At 41.8% G+C, this 26161-nt stretch overlaps 1 non-coding gene across 1 annotated transcript; it reads left to right on the top strand.

Moving 5' to 3' along the window:
* The first annotated feature begins 24439 nt into the window (after positions 1-24439).
* LOC123458089 lies at positions 24440-24546 on the top strand. The gene has a single exon (XR_006635388.1). It is a non-coding gene; the product is annotated as a U6 spliceosomal RNA (small nuclear RNA).
* The last annotated feature ends 1615 nt before the right edge of the window (positions 24547-26161 follow it).

The following is a 26161-nucleotide window of genomic DNA, read 5'->3' as shown; positions in this document are numbered from 1 at the left end:
GTGGTGTAGGTAGTACCAGGCACTGTGAGATCATGGATATCTAGGCCATTTTGTGTCTGGAGGAGCACATTGAAAGGAGTCCTACCCTTCCTTTGGCTCTTACATTCTTTTTGCCACCTCTTCCGCAATGGGTCATGAGCCTTGGAAGGTGTGACAGAGATGTCTCAGTGCTGAGCACCCATGTAAACAGCTGAGCATGACTATGCATGCCTGTGAACCCAGTCCTGTGAGTAGCAGAGAGTAGAGAATTGTGGGGGCTCCCTGTTCAGCCAGGCTGACTGTAAACTAAACCTGCAGGTTTAGTGAAAGACCTTCTGTCAAGGAAACATGATGATAGAAGACATCTGACATTCTCTTCTGGCCTCCCCACATGTGCACATAGGGTGCATATCTTTGCACACACACAGGCATATACCACATGCACACCATATGACACATACCCTCTCTTCCCAAACACATCCAAAAGAAAACCCAGTAACAATAAGCATAAAATGTAGAGACTTAGAGTTTAGAAAGCTTCCATAACCCTTTTTCTGTTGTTTTTTTTTTCCTTCTTTTTTGCTGTGCTGAAGATAAACCTAGGGCATGTGTATAGTAGTCAAACACTCTATTAGCCCTTCCATAAAAATTTTGATCAATATGGTAAAGGTTAAGTATGAGCTATTTCTACCTAAAGGAAGCTTGCATGTTTGTTAGGAAACAGGAAACAGGAGCTGTGTGACTAAAATGTGGTACTATCTGAGCTTCTGGGAGTAAAAGCCAGATGGACTTTGGAGGGTGATGTGGAGTTTCTGAGAAGGGTTAGGTGGGGAGTGATTAGATGACTTTGGGGTATTAAATCACCTGGCTATGGTAGGAAGACCAGACTTAAAAGAGTTTGGTGGGAGGCAGGACCACCACATAGTTTGCCCCTGAGTGGCAGACAAGGGATGATAACATCATAACTTTGGAGATGTGACAGTGGAGATGGAGATAAACTGAAAAAAATCTAAAAATATTTAGGAGCCTCCATCAAAAGGGACAGAAAGATCATACGTGTGTGTGACAGCGGGAAGAGTCAGAGATGACATCCAGGTTTCTGGATTGAGCAATGAATAATGCCATCACTGACCCCAGTTGAAGTCACAGCCCTTAAGAAAGAGAGAAGAACAGTTTCTTAGGGTATATGAGCCTAATAATTTTTGAGATCCTCACTCCTGATAGGATAATTAGCCTTCCCCACTTCTGCTGCCTCAGTCCCACACTCAAGAAAAGTGAGATAATCAAGCCAACTATTGATGTTGTTTAGAGGCAGGTCTCAGCCTGGCCCAGGCTGACTTGGAACCACTCTGTAGCCCAGGTTGGCCTCAGACTGACAGAAATACTCCTAATTCAGCCTCCAGAGTGCTGGGATTATAGGCATGAGCCACCATGCTGGCAAACCCAACTTCTTTTTTTTTAATTTTTGAGAGAGAGACAGATAGAGAAAGAGGGAGGACGGGAGGGAAAGAGAGAGAGAGAAAGAATGGGCACACCAGGGCCTTTTAGCCACTGTGAATGAACTCCAGATGTGTGTGCCTCCCTGTGTGCATGTGTGACAGTGCATGCTTGCATCACTGTGTCTGGCTACATAGGACCTGGAGATCTGAACATGCATTCTTAGGCTTCGAAGGCAAGCACCTTAATTGCTAAACTATCTCTCCCAGCCCCTAGCTTTTTTTTTTTTTTTTTTTGAGAATGGGTGAGTAAGGGCTCAACATGGCATCTTGTTGCTACATGCATCAGCTTGTACATCTGACTTCACGTGGGTGCTGGGGAATCAAATCCAGGTCAATGGGGTTTGCAAGCAAGTGCCTTTAACCACTGAACCATCTCTCCAGTACCCCCTTTTTTGCCTTCCTCTATCATCCATGACTACATGCTGATGGGCCCAATGTTATGCAGGCCTTGTGCAGATAATACAGCTGCTGTGAGGTCATGAATGCAGTGGCCACCTCATGTCCAGACAGCTGTATTACAAAGCACTCTCCCACATCCTCTGGCTTTTACTTCTTTCCACCACATCTTCTGCAGTGTTTCCTGAGCCTAGATAACTGCCAGAGTAATCCAGAGTTTCTCCTTCCAAAGTTCTAGAACATTATAAACAAATACATTTCTGTATTTTGAAGCCACTCTTAAAACAACAGGGGCTTTTTGGTTAAATGTTCTCAGATTAATACTAATCCATGCATTTCAAATTGCTGGCTTGAAACTATAGCAATAAGACCAATTCTCATTGCTGGAGACTTGTAACATCATCTTTAATAGTACTTTAGTGTAAGATGGGCAATCAAAGATGAGATGGACAGGAATAAAGATTCTTCCAATGAAAACTATGATTCGTTCTTTCCAGAATATTCATTAGAGGCTGAAGATGACTATTTGGCATATGTTAGGAGAGGGTCTAGAACAGGATTCTGAGGGCTGGGGACATTGCTCAGTGGTAGAGTCTTTACCCAGTATTCACAAGACCCTGAGTTCATTCCCAGTACTGTTAAAAATGATACAATTTTGAAACCCAGTTTATAGAAAATACTATGGCATTTGATGAAGTAATATGGATAGACCAGTTTACTCCTCAGGAGTGGTTATATGGCTTGTACAGGAGTCTTATATCTTGACCATAACAAGAGAAATGGGAAACTTACACACTGAATAACCACATGGATTAATTTTTCCACATACATGAGTTTATTTAAATATCACATCTAGAAATGTGGATATTATTTGAGACATTTTATAAATAAATAACCAGAGAGAGTGCTGGGCGTGGTGGTACATGCCTTTAATCCCAGCACTCAGGATGCAGAGGTAGGTGGATTGCCATGAGTTCGAGGCCACTCTGAGACTACACAGTGAATTCCAGGTCAGCCTGGACCAAAGTGAGACCCTACCTCAAAAACAAAACAAAACAAAACAAAAAACAGAAAGGCTGAAAATGTGTGAATGGCTTGCTCAGTCTTAGTTTAAGTAGTAGAGGCATGATTTAACTCTCTGTGAGATCCAGAGCCCTTATTCTTGCCAGTATCCATCATTCCACACAACAACATAAGTACATTCTCAAAGGTCCCAAAACTGTGTCCCTGTCGTTGCCTAAAGATGATTGATTGATTGATTGATTTATAAAGATGTATTTCCTTTGGCATAATATGCCCTGACCTATTCATTTTCAGACAGTCAGGAAACTAGAGATTCATTGTTTTCAATCCATCTCCCCACCATCTTGTTTTCAAATCAAGGAATCTTATTCACAAGGTGACAGTGACTCCTTAATGCTTCCCTCAAGCCTCCCTGACTGGTTTAAGCCTGTTCTTCTGGTGCCAACAAAATGCTGATGACTCAAATTACTATCGTGAATCTCTCATCATCCAGGCAGAGAGAGCGGATGGTCTGTCTTGGCCACACCCAGGTTTTCTTCTTCCCAGAGTTTCTGTCACTTACCAAATATTCCTTCAAGCCTTCTCCTCCTCCCATGCTCTCTACTCAAGTGAATGTCGGCAACATCCATACTGTGACCAGCATCCTCTGAATCAGTCTGAACACTTCCCTCCCCTCAGCCACCCGGTACCAGAAGCTGCCAGGCCCTCTTCTTACCTTCTCTGTGTCAAATTCAGCCATCTCCCATTTGAGGCCGTCATCTCTCACTAAGATGACTGCGAATTTTCCTCCTCACTGACTACATAATTAACAGGTAGTGTACTTATAACACCTCCCCTTTTCATTTTTATTGTAGAACTTACATATAAGAAAGTGCCCTGGGCTGGAGAGATGGTTTAGTGGTTAAGCGCTTGCCTGTGAAGCCTAAGGACCCCGGTTCGAGGCTCGGTTCCCCAGGTCCCACGTTAGCCAGATGCACAGGGGGGCGCACGCGTCTGGAGTTCGTTTGCACAGGCTGGAAGCCCTGGCGCGCCCATTCTCTCTCTCTCCCTCTCTCTGTCTTTCTCTCTGTGTCTGTCGCTCTCAAATTAAAAAAAAAAAAAAAAATTAAAAAAAAAGAAAGTGCCCAAATGGCTTGATATGCTTTTAAATATGTATGCCAGAGAAAATATAGAACATTTCCAGCACTTCATAAATCTCTTTCATGCCCCCATTTGATTTATACCCCACCCACAAGGTAACAACTTTTTTTTTTTTCGAGGTAGAGTCTCACTCGAGACCAGACTGACCTGGAATTCACTATGGAGTCTCAGGGTGGCCTTGAACTCACAGCAATCCTCCTATCTCTGCCTCCCAAGTGCTGGGATTAAAGGTGTGCGCCACCATATCCGGCTCGTAACATTTTTTTTTTAAACTATGGCCATGATAAATTAATTTGGCTAATTTAAAAAATTCATATGATGACCCAAGTCCTTTTGACTGAGGCCCCCCAAAAATTCATATAAGTGTTGGGGAGATAGGTCAGTTGGTAACGACATTTGTTCTGTAAGCCTGGCGACTAGAGTTCAGATCTTACTACTCATGGAAAGCCGCACACGCGTCTGGGCAGTGCAGTCAGAAGAATCCAGAAGCTCTGCAAGCCAGCTAATCTGCCCTTCCATAACAAAACAACAACAGCAAAACCACTGTCTCAAGCAAGATGAAAGGAGAGGACCACCACACACACATGGTGGCACATGCATGCCCTTACACACATTTGTACACATGTACACACATACAAATGTTTTTAAATTTCATAAAAGTGGCTTCATATGTTATACTCTCTCACATGTAATCTCACTCTCTCTTTTCAGTGCTGAGGATCAAATCCAGGACCCTGCACATGCTAAGCCAGCTCTCTACCACAGAGCTATAGCCCCAGTCCCAATAAATTCTCTTTTACATGTGATCTTTTCATGCAATGTTATGCTTTGATATTTACCCAGTATGTAGCATATATAAGTAGCACATTTTTTTTATTGCTGTGTAATATTTTTTCTCTACATACATCTCAATATATTTTTACTATTAATGTTTTTAGATATTATAAATACAACTATTGTATCTATATCTATATAGGGCTTTTGACTGACACGTGTATTCTTTTTTTTTTTTTCAAGGTAGGTTTTACTCTAGCCCAGGATGACCTGTAATTCATTATATAGTCTCAGGGTGGCCTTGAACTCATGGCAATCCTCCTATCTCCCAAGTGTTGTTGTTGTTTTTTTTTTCCCCCAGGTAGGGTCTCACTCTGTTCCAGGCTTACCTGGAACTTAATTTTTTTGTCCTAGAGACAATTTTTTCTTTTTTTATTTAATTTTTTTAAATTAACAACTACCATGATTGTAGACAATATCCCATGGTAATGCCCTCCCTCCACCTACTTTCCCCTTTGAAACTCCATTCTCTATCATATCCCTGTCCCCTCTATAATTGGAAATTAAAGCCTCCTGGAGGTGGTGTATTGTTGGGGGTGGGCTTATGGGTATTATAGCCAGTTTCCCCTTGCCAGTGTTTGGCATACTCTCCTGTTGCTATGGTCCAACTTAGGCATCCTCCGCTCATGCCACTATGGAGCTTCTTTTCAAGTCTATAAGCCAAAATAAACCTTTTTTCCTACAAGCTGCTCTTGGTTGGGTGATTTCTGCCAGCAGCGCCAACCTGTCTGCAACAGTAATGTTGGTACTGAGGAGAGGTGTCATTTTCTGCTGGACACCTGATGGTTTGGCTTTGGCCTTTTGGAGCTGATTTTCAAGAGGAATGTGGAAGGATTTGAAACCTTCACCTAAGAGATGACTTGCAGTGCTGTAAGTATACCTTGATGCACTATTCTGGTCAAACTCAGACCTGAATGCAGTAAGAACTATGGATTGTGAGGTTTGGCTTATGAGGGTGAGAAAGAGCTTTGCCTGGACTGGACTAGAAGCAGTTTATGTGAGAGGCTTGCTGTTATGCCCATGTCCTGAGAATTTATACAGGGTTGCATTGTTTAGAAATGGGCTGGTGTGAACAGAGGGATATGGCACAGAAATGAACTCTTTGGGCCAAAACTGCTGCCTGTTCACCTGCAATTGTGTGAGATATTAAAACCATTGAGATGGGCCAGCTGACCTGCATTGGGATAACAGAAAGAATGCAGTCTTTTGAAGGGGACTCAATGCTGAAGGAGTGTCCTGTTCTTCAGTCTGCTTTATTCCCCCCCACTGGATTAAGAAATTGGCACCCTACCTGGTATTATGGAGTATAAGAAATGCAGAAAAGAGAGGGTCATTGAGTTTGCAACATGGTCTTATATTTTGGAAATGACAATGGGCAGTGTGAAGCAGGATTGCCTACATGGATACCTGATAGAGCTGTGAGGATAAACCGTGAATTGCAGTGGAGACCCAGTGGAGAAGGCAGGACCATGAGATGGCCCAGGCTGACCTGGAATTCACTATGTGGTCTCAGGGTGGCCTTGAACTAATGGTGATCCTACTACTTCTGCCTCCCGAGTGCTGGGATTAAAGGTGTGCGCCACCACACCCAGCTCTATATTGGTTTTTTGATGAATGACAAAAGTGTTACACAAAAAATTCAGAACTAGATCTTACATCTTATTTTAGTAAACAAATCTTAACTAGTGGAATGAGAAAAGATTTTGGCAAAATACTCATGTCTCTAAGAATTCAGTTTTTGCAACTTTCAACACAGGAAACACCACTGGAATAACTTGGGAGCTTTGAAAAAATACCTACACTACCTTTTTATTAAAAAATTAAATAAGAACTAGAGAGATGGCATTTGCTTGCAAAGCCAAAGGACCTCAGTTCAATTCCCCAGGACCCATGCAAACAAGATGCCCAAGGTGGCACATGCATCTGGAGTTTGTTTATAGTGGCTGGAGGTCCTGGTGTGCCCATTTTTTCTCTCTCTCTCTTTCTCTCTGTCTGTCTGCCTCTCTCTCTCAAACAAATAAATAAAAATATTTTAAAAATTTAATAAATAAAAGTTAAAATATACCTATGCCTAGAGACCCATTTTTTTTTTTTTTTGACTTTCTGATTCAGGTTGGAATGGGTCTTTTTGATACTTGCTCAAAAATGAAGCATTATAGGCTACCATGGGAAAGTGATATATTTACCACAAACAAGGATAGAATGCTACAAAAACACAGCATCTGTTATAGATCACACTGAACTATCATCTCCCATGGGAAACCTCCTCTGACATGAAAGCAGATGGAAAGAGGACAACCATTTATGTAGCTAATATTGCAAACATTTGCTTTTAAACTCTGTTATCAAAATGAGACTTTTGAGCTGGAGAGATGGCTGAACAGTTAAGGCACTTGCCTATGAAGCCTAAGGACCCAAGTTTGATTCCCCTGTACCCACGTAAGCCAGATGCACAAGGTGGCGTATGCGTCTGGAATTTGTTTACAATGGCTAGAGGCCCTGGCATGCCCATTCCCTCTTTCTCTCTCTCTCCATCTTTCTCTGTCTCTCTTTCTCTGAAATAAATAAATAAATAATAAATATGAGAATTTTGACTACTTAGCTGAAATCTTTGTTTTGTTTTGTTTTTTGAGGTAGGGTCTCACTCTAGCCCAGGCTGGCCTGGAATTCACTATGTAGTCTCAGGGCGGCCTTGAACTCATGGCAATCCTTCTACCTTTGCCTCCTGAGGGCTGGGATTAAAGGGGTGCACCACCATTCCCAGCTCTGAAATCTTGAACTTGATATAGATTCTAAATTAAAAAAAATTTTTTTTTGTTATTTTTATTTATTTGAGAGCGACACACAGAGAAAGAAGGAGAGAGAGAGAAAGAATGGGCATGCTAGGGCTTCCAGCCACTGCAAATGAACTCCAGACGCATGCGCCCCCTTGTGTATCTGGCTAACATGGGTCCTGGGGAATGGAGCCTTGAACCGGGGTCCTTAGGCTTTACAGACAAGCGCTTAACCACTAAGCCATCTCTCCAGCCCTAGATTCTAAATTTTTGACTGTGATATTTGTAAAATGTGTCAGTCAAGTAAGAGCGTTAGGTATGGATCTCAGAGAATTGAGCCTCTAAGTATTTAGATTGAAGAATGTTGAAGCATGGTTGGTAGCAATCCAAGCTATTATTTATATAATATAACATATAATATATATAAATATAATATATAATATATATTAATATATAATATAATATATATAAATATAATATATAATATATATATTAAAACTTTTTATTGATAATCTATCTATCTATCTATCTATCTACACACACATACATACAATATACCATAATCATGATTCCCTCCTATCACCCTTCCTCACCCATCCTCCTTTTACTGAATCCTTTCTTCCTTCCAACTAGTTCCTATTTGATTTTGATGTCATCATTTTTCCCCTCCATTTATGCAGGTGAATCCAAGCTATTCTTTCTTCCAGTTGTACTTTTATTTATTTATTTTTTTTAATTTATTTATTTGAGAGTGACAGACACAGAGAGAAAGACAGATAGAGGGAGAGAGAGAGAATGGGCGCGCCAGGGCTTCCAGCCTGTGCAAACGAACTCCAGACGCGTGCACCCCCTTGTGCATCTGGCTAACGTGGGACCTGGGGAACCGAGCCTCGAACTGGGGTCCTTAGGCTTCACAGGCAAGCGCTTAACTGCTAAGCCATCTCTCCAGCCCCAGTTGTACTTTTAGATATCAATGGAATGTGCTGGCAAGATTCTCCTCTATTTCTTCATGGTCCCATAAGGACCCTCTTAATAGGATTGATAGCAAAGTCTGGTTATGATCTTCAGCATGGAAAAAGAAAAAGCCACTAGGAAATTCTTATTTTACATCTTTTTTTTTCTTTCTTTCTTTCTTTTTTTTTTTTTTTTTTTTGGTTTTTCGAGGTAGGGTCTCACTTTGGCTCAGGCTGACCTGGAATTCACTATGTAGTCTCAGGGTGGCCTCGAACTCACGGCGATCCTCCTACCTCTGCCTCCCGAGTGCTGGGATTAAAGGCGTGCGCCACCACGCCCGGCTTCTTTCTTTTTTTTTTTTCTATTGCTCCTCATTTGCTGGCTCAGGAGATTCCTTCTCTCGTTATTTTCTTCGCATGCAACTTAGTCTCATAGTTTAGTTTCTCCTAGGTCTCACTTTTCCCTCTGCTGTCACGAGCAACCATTGTCTCTCGTTTTACTGTCTTCAGGTGTTTTGTGTTTTTTTTGCGGCAGAGTCTCACTATAGCCCATTGCAAACTGATGCTTTAGCCCAGGCTAATGGTGATGCTTGTACCTCAGCCTCCCAAGTGCTGGGATTAAAGACATGAGCCACTACCCTGGCTTACAATTTCCTCCTTTTCTCTTTGACTAAGGATGCATGGTTGGTCCTCAAAGCCTAACCACTAGTTAATAAATATCCTCTTAGGTACCAGAATTTTGTTTTTGTTTTTGACAGGGTCTCATGCATCCCAGGCTAGTCTAAAGCTCACTATGCATCCAAGGCTGGCTTTGAACTCCTCTTGATCCACCCATCTCTACTTCCCATGTGAAGGGATTATAGGCATTTACCATGACATCTGGCCCATTAGGTACCAGCTTTTCCTTTAACAGTTTAAAAGTATTCTCCTTTCCTTCTTTAGCGATTGAAGTTCTACTTAACTGTCTATTTTCTTCACCTTGCTGTAAATCTCTGCTGAGTTACAGGTAGGCCTCAGACAGGGAGGCCTTGCCTCCCTTTTTCTGAGCAAGAGTAGTTTAGCAACCTCTCGCCCATCCTCCACTGTGAACTGGGCCAAGAAGAGCAGAAAAGGAAGGGAGTCAGGAAAAGGATGTTAAGAGAGGCAGCTAGGGGAAGTTGTTGCTTATGGCTTGGGAAAGCAAAATGAAACAAAACAGAGACAGGAAGTGTGAGGCTCTAGTGTTCCTTAATGTATGGGGCCCCTTTCTTCACTCTCACACTTTCCTTAGACAGTATTTGTGGCATCAAGACCTGGAATCTGTGCTGCTAGAAAAGTTATAACCAGGTTCTTACTTGAATTAAAATTTGGTATTTGTTCATCATGCTTGTTTTGTATTACATTTTTACAACAGCCTTTTTAATGATACAATTCACATACATAAAGCCTATCCTTTAAAGTACACAATTCCAGGCTGGCGAGATGGCTCAACAGCTGAAGGTGCTTGCTTACAAAGCCTTTTGGCCTGGGGTTCTATTCCCCAGTACCCATGTAATGCCAGACACTAAAGTGGCACATGTCTGGTAATTTGTTTGCAGGACCCTGGCACACACACACACACACACACACACACACACACACACACAAATAAATGTGTGTTTTAAAAGGACATAAAGTATGTGTTTCAGTGGCTTTTTAGTTCATTTATTTATATGGTTGTACATATATCCATTACAGATATATATATATATATATATATATATATATATATATATATATATGCATATATATATATACACACATATGTATATACATATATACATATATATATATGTATATATGTATATATATAATTTATTTACAACAAGAAAGACATAAAGAGAAGAGAGACACAGAGAGAATGGACATGCCAAGGCCTCTAGCCACTGCAAATGAACTCCAGATGTATGTGCCCCTTGTGTATCTGGCTTACATGGATCCTGGGGAATCAAACCTGGGTCCTTTGGCTTTGCAGGCAAATGCCTTAACCAGTAAGCTATCTCTCCAGCCCACAACTATATTTTTAAAGCATGTTTATTTCCCAAAGTCATATTTTCATTTGAAAAGTTACATTCAATATTATTTATTTTTTCTTTTTCTTTTATATTTTATTTTATTTTATTTGAGAGAGAGAGAGAAAGAGGCAGATAGAGAGAGAGAAAATGGGCATCCAGGGCCTTCAGCCACTGCAAACGAACTCCAGACATATGGACCACACTGTGCATTTGGCTTACGTAGGTATTGGGGAATTGAACCTAGGCCCTTAGGCTTCACAGGCAAACACCTTAAGTGCAAAACCATCTCTCTAGCCCTCAATATTATTTATTTTAACTATTAAATTATTTGGACACTTTTTAAATCCAAAAGAGGAGCTCGAGGCATGGTTCAGTGGTTAAAAGCCTCAGGAAAGCACCCTACTCATTTGGTCCTGCTAGGCTCCTCTACCAATAAAATTGGGGTGTTTTCTGCCATCAGTGACTGCACTGGACAAAAGTAGCTGCTACAGCAGGTAAAGATGAACATACTTCTAGGTGAAAGAAATACAATTCATATTCACTGTCTCCTCTGGGTGGGCTATGCCTTCATTATGTATATGTCATTTAATTTTATAGCTTAATAAAGTAGTCAGTGTTACACTGTTTTAAAAACACAGATGCGAAAGCTGGGTGTGGTGGCGCACGCCTTTAATCCCAGCACTCTGGAGGGAGAGGTAGGAGGATTGCTGTGAGTTCGAGGCCACCCTGAGACTCCATAGTGAATTCCAGGTGAGCCTGGGCTAGAGTGAGACTCTACATCAAAAAACCAAAAAGAAAAAGAAAAAAAATCGAGACCCAAAGATTTTAAGTAATCTGTCATGGGTAACAAAGCAATGCTGGAGCCTAGATTTAAGGAAAGATCAATTTGTTTCCTAAATTATGTGTTCTTTTCCAGTGTTTTACTTTAAAAAAAATTCTATTTATTTATTTGAAAGAGAGAAAGAGGCAGAGAGAATGGTCATGCCAGGGGCTCCAGTCACTGTGAATGAACTCCAGTCGCATGCACCCCCTTGCGCATCTGGCTTATGTGAGTCCCATAGAATTGAACCAGGATCCTTTGGCTTTGCAGGCAAACGCCTTAACCACTAAGCTATCTCTCCAGCCCTTGTTTTATTTTTTTAGCAGTAAGAATAACCCTGGGATCAAAGAAAGCAGAAGGGAAGTAACAGATAAAATTTAATGGCCTAGAAAATTATCTCTAAATTACTTAGCTAGTTCTGAAGGTCAATGCATGAAATAAGAATAGTACGCAGGAGGTGGAGGCAAGAGCATCAGGAGTTCAATGTCACACTGGGCTACATAGAAAGTTTGAAGCCATTCTGGGCTACCTGAGACCAAGCCTCAAAATAACTAACCAACCAACTAACTAACTAACTAACTAACGAAGGGCAAATTGGGGAAGCAAGAACTGTGAGATATCCTAATCCTATTTTTCTTTTTAAAAAATATTTTTTTATTTATTTACAAGCAGAGATAGAGAGAAGAGAGACAGGCAGAGAGAATGAGAATAATAATGAGCATACCAGGGCCTCCAGCCACTGCAAAGAAACTCCAGATATATACCTCGCTTTGTACATCTGTCTTGACGTGGGTACTGGGGAGTTGAACCCAGACAGTTAGGCTTTTCAGGCAAGTGCCTTAACCACTGAGATATCTTTCCAGCCCTAGTTACTATTTTTTCTTGGGCTATAACTTCATAATTTTGTAAGAACAGTCTTTTCCTAGGATACATATTGTCATCATATTTTTTTTTTCTGAGCCATCTGGTTTTGTATGTGTGTGTGCACATGCATGTGGAGACCAGAGAACAACCTTGAATGTCCTCCTCAGATACTGCTAACCTTAAAAAAAGCTTCATTGACTATATATATATATATCATGTACCACTTTGTGCATCTGGCTCTACATGGGTACTGGGGAATCAACACTGAGTCATTAGGCTTTGCAGGCAAGCACCTTAACCTTTGAGCCATCTCTCAAGCCCAAGCACAAGTATTTAGAGGGCAGTTTTATGAGCATAATACATGCATTCAGCCAGATAACAGTAGTACTTCCTCAACCCCCTAAGGCTTAGGATCTCTCCCAGCCATAGCTTTTGATTAATTTTTCAATGCCAGGCAGGAATTCTCTCACATGCAATGGGTCTCAAATCCAATCAGAGAGCAGTTGGTTTTCTCTATAACAGACAAGTCATCAGTTGGTATGTTTGGCCTAAGCGGCCAGCCATGAATCTTGCAGGATCCACTGCTAGTTAAAACCATTGGTGATTTTCTCCCCTAGTAGGCTGCATAGCTCTTTCCAGCAGCATAGCAATTAGTCAACAGGGAGGAGGTGTCAGCTCAGTTCCAGCTTGATTTTTCAACTTTGTTTTTAGAGACAAAGACTCTCATTGGCTGAGAGCTCACTCAATAAGCTGGCTGGCCACTGAGTTCCAGGGATCCTCCTGTCTCTGCCTCCCCGTGCTGGGATTACAAGCATGCAGCACCTCATGGACCTGGAATGTTTATGTGGGTTTTGGAGATTGAACTCAAGTCCTCATGCTTGCATAGCAAGCACTTTCCCAACTGAACGATCTCCCCAGCTCCACTACAATATTTATGAATGTGTATGCAAAAGTCATGGCTGCTCATCTTTTAGTTTTTATTGAAACTGAAGTCCCTTCCCCACTCCCAGTCAAAGGTGCTGATCCCATTACAGTTACTGTTCTTTCCTCCATTACTGTATTTAGGACTTCCCCTGTGCTCCACATTACCTGGTAGTAGGTCACTGCCTTTGTCTAATTAACTCCACAAAGAATGCTTGTTCAATTCAGATGCTATCTTCAAGATTGGACAAGCTTAGATATAAAACAACCAAATAACAGAAGGTTCTGGGCAAATCCCAGCACTCAGAAGGCAGAGGTGGGAGGATTGCCATGAGTTTGAGGCCACCCTGAGACAGTGCTTGAGCACACACACACACACACTTTCTCTTACACTTTGTCCATATATAAGTATATGGCCTGTCCAGATACAAATAACTTCTCACAAACAGATCCTATCTATAAATAAACACAAATATCTCAATGGTGCATCCCTCCATTTGCTCACTTCCGTACACACCTATACACATACCAGTTCTCATTTCCCTAAGTATCCTGTCCTCATGTATAGATTTATCCCTATCACTTTATGCCTTACACATAGCTATTGCTAACAATCTCTCTCTCTCTCTCTCACACACACACACACACACACACACACAAGCACACTCACACTCAATTCATTTACATACCAAAAGCTGGGAAAATAGCTCCATCAGTAAAATGCTTGCTTCCCAAGATTGAAGACCTAATTTTCATTCACAGTGCCCACACAAAATGTCAGGCATGATGGTGTGCATTTGTCATCCCAGGGCTGGGGAGGTGGAGACAGGAGGATCCCGGGAGCTTAGTGACTACCTAGTCTAGCCTAATTGGTAAGCTCCAGGCCAACTGTGGTGGTTTGATTCAGGTGTCCCCCATAAACTTAGATGTTCTGAATGCTAGGTTCCCCAGCTGATGGAGATTTGGGAATTTAGGCTTCATGGAGGCAGTGTATTGTTGGGGGTAGGCTTATGGGTGTTATAGCCAGTTTCCCTGTGCCAGTGTTTGGCACACTCTCCTGTTACTATGGTCCACCTTATGTTGGCCAGGGAGTGATGTCAACTCTCTGCTCATGTTGTCATTTTCCCTGCCATCGTGGGGCTTCTCCCTCGAGCCTGTAAGCCAAAATAAACCTCTTTTTTTTCCCACAAGCTGCTCTTGATTGGGTGATTTCTACCAGCAAGGCAGATCTGACTGCAACACCAACCAAAGACCCTATTTGAAAGGAGATGGAAGTCCCTCCTGAGGAATAACACATGAAGTTGTCCTCTGGCCTCCACATGCATGCACACATATACATGCACACAAATACACATACACACATAAAAGTACATACTGTGCACCATACCTACCTTCACCTTTATGGTAACCCTGACCACATGTACGTACATCCACATTCATGCTAACTTTCTACCGACCATTCTTATTCCTGCACACTGGTACATCCAGATGCTCTTACACATGGATATATATACACACACACAACCACAACTCAGCTTTTACACCTGCCACAGGACATGCTGAGTAATCCTAAAGTTCCCATCTTAGCCCTATGGCCTACATCTGTTACCTCCACTTCCTTTCATTTCTCTAGTTCAGCTCCCCTAACACATGCATTGCTAAAAAATGCACAATAACTCTGCCCCAGGTATTTCACTCTTCTCTACATATGAAAATACATTAAAAAAGAGGGATGGGTATTGGCTCAGTGGTTAAGGCACCTGCCTGAGAAGCCTAAGGAGACCCATGTTTAGTTCCCTAGTACCCACGTAAGCCAGATGCGCAAGGTGACACATGCATGTGGAGTTTGTTTGCAGTGGCTGGAGGCCCTAGTGCACCTATTCAGTCACTCTCTCTATTGGCCTCCCTCTCTCTGTCTCTCAAATAAATAAAATATAAAACTTAAAATTTTTAAATTAAAAATATGTTAAAAGAAGGGTAAGTCTGAGAGAGCCTCAGGTTATTGTGGAGAATGATGATGCTAATCCCACCCATAAGCTTTTCATTCCCGTTGAAGAACTAGCTTGGGCTTCTTCTGGTAACTGTTTTTGGGTAACACTTAACAACATTTCCCCCATAGCCACTTGCCACATTTAAGTTGTTACATCATGCCCTTTTGTAAAGGCCAAGAAAACCTTGGTCACACACAGAATAAACTGGAAAACTAAGGCCTTATTATTTTCCACTATTGGGAACCATTGACTTGGTTATCGGTAAGGTATGATAGCAAAGGAAGTCAGTGCATCGGTAATACATGCACACATCTGCTCTATGCCTGAGGATTTGGAAGAACATGACTCAATAGCATGAAATGTTGCTTTTATTTGTGTGTACATGTATGTATATGTGTGGGTACATGCATATATTGAGGTGTATGTGCTATAGTGTACATGTAGAGGACAATCTAGGGGTGTTTATCCTCTCCTTCTACTATTATTTGTATATTTTTTGTTTGGTTGGTTTTTTCTTTTTAAACATATTTCATTTATTTATTTATTTGGGACAAAGAAAGGCACAGAGAGAGAGAGAGAGTAAGAGAGAGAGAGAATGGGCATGCCAGGGCCTCCAGCCACTGCAAATGAACACCAGATGCATGTGCCCCCTTGTGCATCAGGTTTATGTGGGTCCTGGAGAATCGAACCAGGATCCTTTGGCTTTGCAGGCAAACACCTAAAAACTAAGCCATCTCTCCAGACCTATTTGTACATTTTTATTGACAACTTTAATACATGGACATAACTTGTAATTAGATAATATTCCCATGACATTACCTCCTTTCCCTGCTTCCCCACCTCCAAGTAGTCTTTCCTCTGTGTTCATGTATCATTCCTTTTGTTCTCCTCCCTTCATGTCCAAATGTGGATGGGCTCAGAACTGTGCAGGTCTTGTGCGGGAAGCGGCAGCCATGGTAGGGTCATGAATGTACCAGAGGGTTCATGTCGGGAGGACAGTGGCCCAAAGTACTCCTTCCCACATTGTAGCTCTTAGTATTTTTTCCACCCCTTCTTCCCCTGCAATGTTCCCTAACCCTTGGAGGATGTGATAGAAATCTCCTTTAGTGATGAACTCTGAACAGCCTCTTATTTTCTGCTTTGATGAGTTTTGAGTCTCCTCATATAGATTAGCTCGTTTTCCCCTTGTGTGCCAGATTCTCCTGGATCCATGTCCCATTGCTGCAGGAATATTGAGATTACTGATATGTGTGCCACTTTGTGGCCTTTTATGTGGGTGCTAGGGAGGATTGGATTCAGATCAGCAGGATTATAAACAAAAGCACTAACCATGGAACCATCTCCTCAGATCCCACATAGCTTTTAAAATGAAAGAAATAACATGCATATGCTTCCTTGAATCTTAGGTTTAGGAGTGGTCTAGCAATGAATTCTCACTGTTCCTACTTTAGAAATTCAGTCTGCGGCAGCAGGCTCCTCCTGCTGATTGCCAGGAATAGAAAGAGCTTGATCTGTTAACACCCCCACTGACCTCTGAAGCTGGAGAGGTTATTGACCCTAGTCCTTTTCTCTGAAACAAAATAGAACTCCCTGGTCCATTGATCCCAACAAATAGCCTGTAGGGAATTTTATTATTTAGCTCATTTCATCATTCAGCAAATATTTATTGAACTTCACTGAGTGCCAAGTACTATAGCGGCTACTATGGATATAATGAGCAAAAAGGAAAAAAAAAGCCAAACAGGCCAGGTATGGTGGCACACGCCATTAACCCCAGCAGTCTGGAAGAGGAGGCAGAGTTAGGAGGATCGCAGCAAGTTCAAGGCCACCCTGAGACTACATGTGAATTCTACATCAGCCTGGGCTATAGTGAGACCCTACTTTGAAAAACCAAAATAAATAAGTAAATAAATAAAATAAAACCAGACACTGTTGCAAAATTTAGTAGCTGTAAATTGTACTTGCATGACTCCTCTGTACTTGGCATTAAATGATGAAAGAAAACTTGAGTAAATGGGAAGAATTACTAATGTGAATTGGGGAAGACACATGATTGTTCAATAAACTCACTGCTAGTCACTTCTGTTCTCTTGTTATACTGGGAACTAGAGCAGAAGCAATAACTGAGCATACAGGATTTAACACTAGGTCAAGAGACAGTCTCAGCCTCAGAAAAAACTGAAGCGATGCCAACAGATGCCAAGGAGGTTATAGGGCAGGCATCTCCTGGGTGTTTGAGGCCCCTGTGAGGCTGAGTTTCCAAGATAAAGTACAGAACACTTCAATTATATCTGAATGTTTTAGCATAAACATGCACCATAGACTATTTGGAACACACACTAAAATATATCTATTGTTTATCCAAGTTTCATATGCCCTGTTTAGCTAAATATGGCAAACTTCTATGATATCAGAAACAGATAAGAAAATCAGCATTCTCTATTTGTATAAATAGCCTGGCAAACAGATAGAAAGCAAATGGAATTGCACTGAAGAAGATGAAATCTCAGATCTCAGTGGGTTGAGAGAGGCAGGAGGAAGTTAGGGAGAGGATGCTGACAAAAGCAGATATAAGTAGAACTAATGACCTTGGTTCATTCCTGGCATGGGTCCCACGCAACTGAGCCTATTGTTTAGTTTTGTTAGCAAACCAAAACCCATCTCAGATCATGTGTAATCTTGCTCAACCAACCTGAGCAGTTAAAAATGAGGCTGGACACCACGGCTCAGGGGATTTTGCTTTGCATAAGAGAGGGTGGAAAGATTATAAGAGCCACAGGGTGGGGGGAAATATCCGGACACATTACCCCCTTACACAAAATGACTGACTGCTGCTCCCACAACTTATAACTCACAACCCCATAGTTAATACCAGCAATCCCACTGAGGAAGGCCCTAAGTGGAATGGGAGCAGAGAGGAGGGAAATGATGGTACCAACACATGATGTGCCCCTACAGAGTTTATACTTAAAGAAAGGAAAAAAGAAAGAAAGAAATGGGGCAGCTGGATATGGTGGCGCATGCCTTTAATCCCAGCACTTGGGAGGCAGAGGTAGGAGGATCACCATGAATTCAAGGCTACCCTGAGACTACATAGTGAATTCTAGGTCAGCCTGGGCTAGAGTGAAACCCTACCTCGAAAAACAAAACAACAAAAAATGGGGGTGGGTGGCTAGAGAGCTGGCTCAGCAGTTAAAGTCACTAGCTCGCAAAGCCTGATGGCCTGGGTTTGAGCCTCCAGTACCTATGTAAAGTGAGATGCACCAAGTGGTGCATGCATCTGCAGTGGCAGAAGGCCACTCTCTCACTCTCTCTCTCTCTCTCTCTCTCTCTCTGCCTCTTTTTCTCTGTCTCTCTCCCTCAAATCCAATACATAAATAAATACATTTTTAAAAGTTGAAGTTATACCTCATTTTATATAAGAGAATCAGAATCTGTGTCCCCTCTTGACCATCTTGACTAATTGGAGAGATTCATCTGTAATCAGAAATCTTATTCATGCTAGCTATGAGTGAGGCCAATATTGTCTTCTACTCCCTTTTTGAAAACTCAAACTGCTCTAAGAAGAAAGGACTATTCCCAACATTCAGTACTGGCTACATAATGTGTGGGGCTCAGTGCAAAATAAAAAGGCCAGGCCCCTTGTTCAACAGATGTTAAGAATTTCAAGAAAGAGTCGGGCATAGTGGCGCATGCCTTTAATCCCACCACTCGGGCAGCAGAGGTAGGAGGATCACTGTGAGTTCAAGGCCACCCTGAGACTACATAGTGAATTCCAGGTCAGCCTGGACTAGAGTGAGACTCTACCTCAAAAAACCAAACAAAGAAAAAGAAAAAGAAAAAAAAAAACTTTACGAAAGCTCTATTGTACAACATGGTAGTTAACAACAATGTGTTGTACACTTACAAAGGGCTGAGAAATATTTTTTAATGTTTTGTTTTTATTTATTTATTTTACAGAGAGAGAGAGAGAGAATGAGCACACCAGGGCCTCTAGCTATGCAAATGAACTCCAGATGCATGTGCCACCTTGTGCATCTGGGTAATTTAGGTCCTGGGGAATCAAACCTTGGTCCTTTGGTTTTGCAGGCAAATGCCTTAACTGCTAAGTCATCCCTCCAGCCCAGGGCTGGGGGATTTTAACATAAAAAATAAGCATGTGAGGTACTAAATATGTCAACTGGATTTAGGCATTCCACATTATATATCAAATCATCATGGGCTGGCCTGGAGTGATAGCTCTGTGGATAAAACTGCTTGGTGTGCAAGCATGAGAACCTGAGTTTCATCCCCAGTACCCACATAAAATGCTTGGGCATGAAGGCACATGCCTGTAATTTCCACACCAGGAAGACAGAGACAAGCTAGCCAGTCTAGCCTAATTGATGAGCTCAATGAGAGACGGTCTCAAAAAGAGGTGGATGAGCCGGGCGTCGTGGCGCACGCCTTTAATGCCAGCACTCGGGAGGCAGAGGTGGGAGGATGTCCATGAGTTCAAGGCCACCCTGAGACTCCATAGTGAATTCCAGGTCATCCTGGGCTACAGTGAGACCCTACCTTGAAAAACCAAAAAAAAAAAAAAAAAAGTGGATGGCATTCCTGGAGATGATATCCAAGGTTGTCCTCTGGCCTCCACATGCACATGCACACATGTCAGGCACTGCCAGGCACAGGCTAGAGCCTTCAGGAGACAGGCCTGAGCTTCTAGGCACAGCTAAGGACCCCCGGGCTATAGGAAGCCACTCCTTCTCCAAGCCTGGCACACCTGAACTTAGGCTTTGCCCATAGCCCTGTGACCTTTGGCCAGTTGCCCAGGAAACTCCTTATCAGCCAGAAGTCTTCACACAGCCCACCCCCCTGTGACCCTTTTCCCACCACTAAGTAGATCACCTGACTCTCTCCCTGTGTGCTGCACCTGACTCTCTCCATACGTGCTGGAATGAACGTCCCTAGGCATTGACCAACAACCTTTGAACCCACCAATCCCCTCAGGACCCACTTCCCGCTTCCAGCTGCTTATAAACCTATTTCCCTATTGAATAAATGGAATCACTCTCTGAGGTTATCTCCTGCGTGTACATCCCATTCATGCTCACGGCCACTCAAGACCCACAGTTGCCGGGATGCCTTGGGGGACCTGTGGCCCCAAGGATCCAGGGACCCACACACACATGTCTATTGATACACATCTGGACATGCATACACACACACACTACACATGTGCAACAAACAACCTTCTACAGACCCATCCTGTTGTACACCATAAATTTAGGTAAGTTTTATTTATCAGAGACAATAAATTTCAAAGGAAAGTTCTCAGGGACATTGAACTAAGCATGGGGTCCTTCTCAGCACAGGGTCCTGTGCACCTGCTATTCCTGTCCCTATCTTATTACTATTATTATTTATTTATTTTTTTGCAAGGTAGGGTCTCACTCTAGCCTAGGCTGACCTGAAATTCACTATGTAGTCTCTTAAAAAAAAATCTCTACGGACTCGTTGAGATGGGGAGGGGATATGATGGAGAATGGAATTTCAAAGGGAAAAGTGGGGGGAGGGAGGTTATTACCATGGGATATATATATTTTTAATTTATTTATTTTCAAGAACAGAGAGATGGAGAGAAGACACACACACACACACACACACACACACACAGAGAGAGAGAGAGAGAGAGAGAGAGAGAGAGAGAGAGAGAGAGAATGGGCACACGGGGCTTCTAGCCACTGCAAATGAATTCCAGACGCATGTGCCTCTTGTGCATCTGGCTTACATGGGTCCTGGGAAAACAAACTGGGGCCCTTTGGCTTTGCAGGCAAGTGCCTTAAAACCTAACCATTTCTCCAGCCCGGGATATTTTTTATAATCATGGAAAATGTTAATAAAAATTGTGGGGAAAAAAAGTCTCTCAGTCCTTTGTAAGTGTATAACACAATGTTGTTAACTGCAATGTTGTACAGTACAGCTCTTGAGCTTTCTTTCTTTCTTTCTTTTCTTTTGTTTTTTCAAGGTAGAGTCTCACTCTAGTCCAGGCTGACCTGGAATTCACTATGTAGTCTCAGGTGGCCTTGAACTCATGGTGATCCTCCTATCTCTGCCTCCCAAGTGCTGGGATTAAAGGCGTGTGCCACCATCTGATTCATAATGAGGATGGCAAGAGAAGTCTGTGTCCTTAGAGGCAGAAATGACTAGGGGAGTTCAGGAGGTAGAAGGAGCTAGACAGAGAGCAGGAACTCTGAACAGAGATGGCAGTCTATTGACACTGTTGCTATATTCTTCTAGATATCTTCTCTACCCACGGTGACCTTGGAATAGGTGAAGACTTGTAACAGGTAACAGATATACCTATTTGTTTCTTTCCTTTCATCTGAAGTAGTTTGTGAACCTTCCTCTAGTTTTGTTACCATTTTTCCTTCCCTCCCTATCTACCTCTCCTCGTCTATCTTATCATGGAAACTCATATCTCTGATATGGCATAAGAATAACCAGCACAATATAACAATTACTTCCTTTGATTTGGACCCTATTTTTTTTTTTTCTCAAGGTAGGGTCTCACTCTGGTCCAGGCTGACCTGGAATTAACTCTGTAGTCTCAGGGTGGCCTTGAACTCAAGGCGATTCTTCTACCTCTGCCTCCCGAGTGCTGGGATTAAAGGCGTGTGCCACCACGCCTGGCCTGGACCCTATTTTTTTTTAATGTTATTTATTTGCAAGGAGAGAGAGAGGGAGATCAAAGCTGTAGAGAGAATGGGCATGCCAGGGCTTCCATCTGCTGCAAACAGACTTCAAATGCATGTGCCACTGTACGTCTGGCTTTATATGGGCACTGGGGAATCAAACTGGGGTTCTTAAGCTTTGCAGGCAAGCATCTTAACCGCTGAGCCACCTCTCTAGCCCCTGGACCCTATTTTTTAAAACAAATTTCATTTTTATTTATTTCTTTGAAAAAGAAAGAGACAATGGGGAGAGAGAGAGACAGAGAGAGAATGAGAATGGGCATGCCAGGGCCTCTAGCCACTGGAAATGAACTCCAAATACATGCTCCACCTTATGTATCTGGCTTACATGCGTCCTGGGGAATTGAATCTGGGTACTTTGGTTTTGCAGGCAAGTGCTTTAACTGCTAAGCCATCTCTCTAGCCCATGAACCTTGTTTTCAAAAATATTTTATTTTATTTATTAGAGAAGGAGAAAGAGACAGATAAGAGAGAGACAGAGAGAGAGAGAGAGAGAGAGCACCAGGGCCTCTAGCCACTGCAAAAAAAACAAAACAAAACTCCAGAAGTATGCACCACCTTGTGCTTCTGGCTTTTGTGGGTACTGGGGAATCAAACCTGGGCTTTTAGTTGTCACAGGTAAGCACCTTAACCACTAGGCCATCTCTCTAGCCCTGGACTCTATTTTTAACTCACATCTTAATAATAGTAATTTTAGCACCTACTTTATGCTGTGACCTATATTATGTTAACATGCCATTAAAAACCATCAATCTAGTTCATATAGGACTTGGATTTCTACAAATGCATTGGTCTATATACCTGCCCACTTTTAATTTTATCTTGATTTCATGGTAGCATTCCACCCAGTTGAAATCATTTTGAAAATTGATTCTGTCATGTTAGGTATCCTTACTGGTTTTGAGTCACTGTAGATTTGGAAATTCTGCCACTCATGTCTTCATACACATTCATGTTAAAAATGCCAAACAGGGAAGATTGTCATTCATCTGCAAGTGCTTGTGGAGGATCCAGTCTGTCAGATGAATGACAAACAGACAATAGCCCTGTCATCTAAGGTGTGGTTCTGGCAAGTATAGGAATATGTGAAAAATCAAAAAAGAAGTCCAGACATTCTTTGTGATCAACCTGGAAAATCATTTGAAATTGCTTTTATGGAATTAGTATGACAGCAGAAAAATTTAAATACCCAGGGAGATAATGGTAGTCATAAGACATAAATTAAGAAAGAAAAGGGCTGAAGAAATAGCTCAGAGGTTAAGGCACTTGCCTGCAAAGTCTAATGACATGAGTTCGATTCCCCAGTACCCATGTAAAACCAGATGCACAGTGATGCAAGCATCTGGAGTTTGTTTTCAGCAGCTAGGGGCCCTTGCATGCCCATTTCCCCTCTAGCTCTCTGTCTCTCCTCTCTCTCTCTATATCTCTTTCTCTGCTTGCAAGTATATAAATATAAAAGAAAAAATAAGGACACAAAAGAAGAAGAGGGACTGGAGAGATGGCTTAGTGGTTAAGGCACTTGCCTATGAAGCCTAAGGACCCATGTTTGACTCTCCAGATCCCACATAAGCCAGACACATGAGGTGACGCAAGCATGCAAGGTCGCATATGTGCATAAGGTGGCGCATGTTCAATTGCAATGGCATGCTAATTCTCTCTCTCTCTCATCAAAAAAAAAAGGAAGAGGACAGGGAGAGAGGAAGGAAGATCAAAAGATGGTAGAGATCAAGAGAGACAGAGGGAGAAGACTGGCATTGACATCAGTTCTAAAGGTCATATAACCTTGTTTTAAGATTTATTACCTCCTGTCCCTGAATGCAAGATAAAGCTAACAAGCAATCCTTGAACAGCCTTTCTTATGAATATGATAATTGGATTAGGATCCACATCAAATAAAAGCCAATCTTTCCCAGGCCTGCTGGTCAGAGCTGATGTGGAACTTTGATGAGGTTTGGTGTCTACTTCACATAACTGGTCATGCTCTCTTATCTTAAGGAAAAAAAGAAGGAACTTACTTCCAATGTGAATGAATTACTGCTAGGAAAATTATCTGAGAATAAAAAAGAAATAATTCCTATGAATAGCCATTGCCTGCAGCAAACTGCAGGACTAACTATTAAAAAGAAAGTCAAACAGAGGAACAATTTCCTCTGGGTTTTCTCTTCCTGAATTTGTTACTAATATACTAAGTGACACAGAATCAGATTTTATTCTCCACAGCTTTCCAAGGATTCTAAGAGGGTTAAAATTAAAGGCTAGTTTCATCTCACTTAAATGTCATCATCAGATTCAGTGGCCATAACTCTCACATCTGTTTTCACACAGTGTCTTCCAGGCATGCCATTCATTTATAGTTCTATTGTGCGCTCTTAGTTCCCCATGACACTGTGTATTATGTCTCTTCTGTTTTGATCCTTATTTATTTGTCCTTGGCTGCTTGGTTAATTCTACTCAGTTGTTAAAGAATGAATTCAAGTGCTCGCTTCGGCAGCACATATACTAAAATTGGAACGATACAGAGAAGATTAGCATGGCCCCTGCGCAAGGATGACACGCAAATTCGTGAAGCGTTCCATATTTTTAAAAAAAAAAAAAAAAAAAAGAATGAATTCAAGTATCACCTCAACAGAACTATATTCTGATCACTCAGTTGAGCTATTATGTTTGAGGAAACCTTCAAGTTTCTTATAACAAGTTTCTATAACATTAAAGACATAGATTTTATAACTCTGTAGATTTGGTAATTCTTACCAGATTAGATGAAAATGTTCAACTGAAGCACACTTCATAATAATATTTATAACTAAACTGTATAATGAAAAATACAGAGTGTGTTAAGTATGGTAGTTTAAAGCAACATAAGATAATTAAAAATATATAATGAAGCTGTTGAACTGGTCAAATAATTATTAATGAAAGAAGTAAAATTCAATTTTATCAGAGGAGATTTAGAATGTGATCAACATCCCCAAAGTCTTTTCAAAAACATTCTACCCATGAGTGTCTGCCTCATCATACCATAATCATGGCTTACACTTCGTGAAGCATTTATGGAAGTCATTTTGACTCCAGAGAAATATAGGGAGCCTTCGAAAACTAAATCTGACTATATTTTTGATTTAAGTGGTTCCTCAATTATATAAAAACATAGACATTCCTAATAAGAACTCAGTCTGCCCTTTCTCTGCAGACATAAGACTAAAGAATTCTATTCTGGATTCAGTTATAATATCTATGTCTTCAATGTTACAGAAATACTGCTAACAAGTAAATGTGTTTATATGCTCTCCTAGACTTGAAGCTTCAGAGAAAATCTGAAGGAAAAGAAACACCTAGGGGTACCCCCATCCTAGATAATGCCTACATACTTTTGATGTAACAGAGTAAGAAATTGGAACTCTGAAGAAAATCGGATGAATCTCACTCCTAAAGGTACATGTACATCTTCCGACTTTCTTGACATTTCTACTGGCATGCCCATTAAACCTTGCAAGTCAAGTTTCAGTTTCTAATTCTCATTCTTTTTTAAAAAAAATTTTTTTTTGTTCATTTTTTATTTATCTATTTGAGAGCGACAGACACAGAGAGAAAGACAGATAGAGGGAGAGAGAGAGAATGGGCGCGCCAGGGCTTCCAGCCTCTGCAAACGAACTCCAGACGCGTGCGCCCCCTTGTGCATCTGGCTAACGTGGGAGCTGGGGAACTGAGCCTCGAACCGGGGTCCTTAGGCTTCACAGGCAAGCGCTTAACCGCTAAGCCATCTCTCCAGCCCTCTAATTCTCATTCTTAAAAATGACTTCCCTGCCTGCTGGGCATTGTGGCTCATTCCTTTAGTCCCAGCACTCAGGAGGCAGAGACAGGAGGATCTCCCTGAGTTTGAGGCCACTCAAAGACTACATAGTGAATTCCAGGTCTGCTTGGGCTACAGTTAGATCCCACCTTGAAAAACAAAACAAAAATCAGGGCTGGAGAGATGGCTTAGTGGTTAAACACTTGCCTTTGAAGCCTAAGGACCCCAGTTCGAGGCTCAATTCTCCAGGACCCATGTTAGCCAGATGCACGAGGGGGCGCATGGGTTTGGAGTTCGTTTGCAGTGGTTGGAGGCCCTGGCGCGTCCACTCTCTCTCTCTCTCCCTCCCTCCCTCTCTCTCTCTCTGCCTCTTTCTCTCTCTGTCGCTTTCAAATAAATAAAAATGA

The sequence above is a fragment of the Jaculus jaculus genome, chromosome 1 (genome assembly GCF_020740685.1).
Source record: "Jaculus jaculus isolate mJacJac1 chromosome 1, mJacJac1.mat.Y.cur, whole genome shotgun sequence".
Lineage (NCBI taxonomy): Eukaryota > Metazoa > Chordata > Mammalia > Rodentia > Dipodidae > Jaculus > Jaculus jaculus.
The sequence above is the reverse complement of the archived record's forward strand: the minus strand, read 5'-3'. Positions and strand labels throughout refer to the sequence as shown.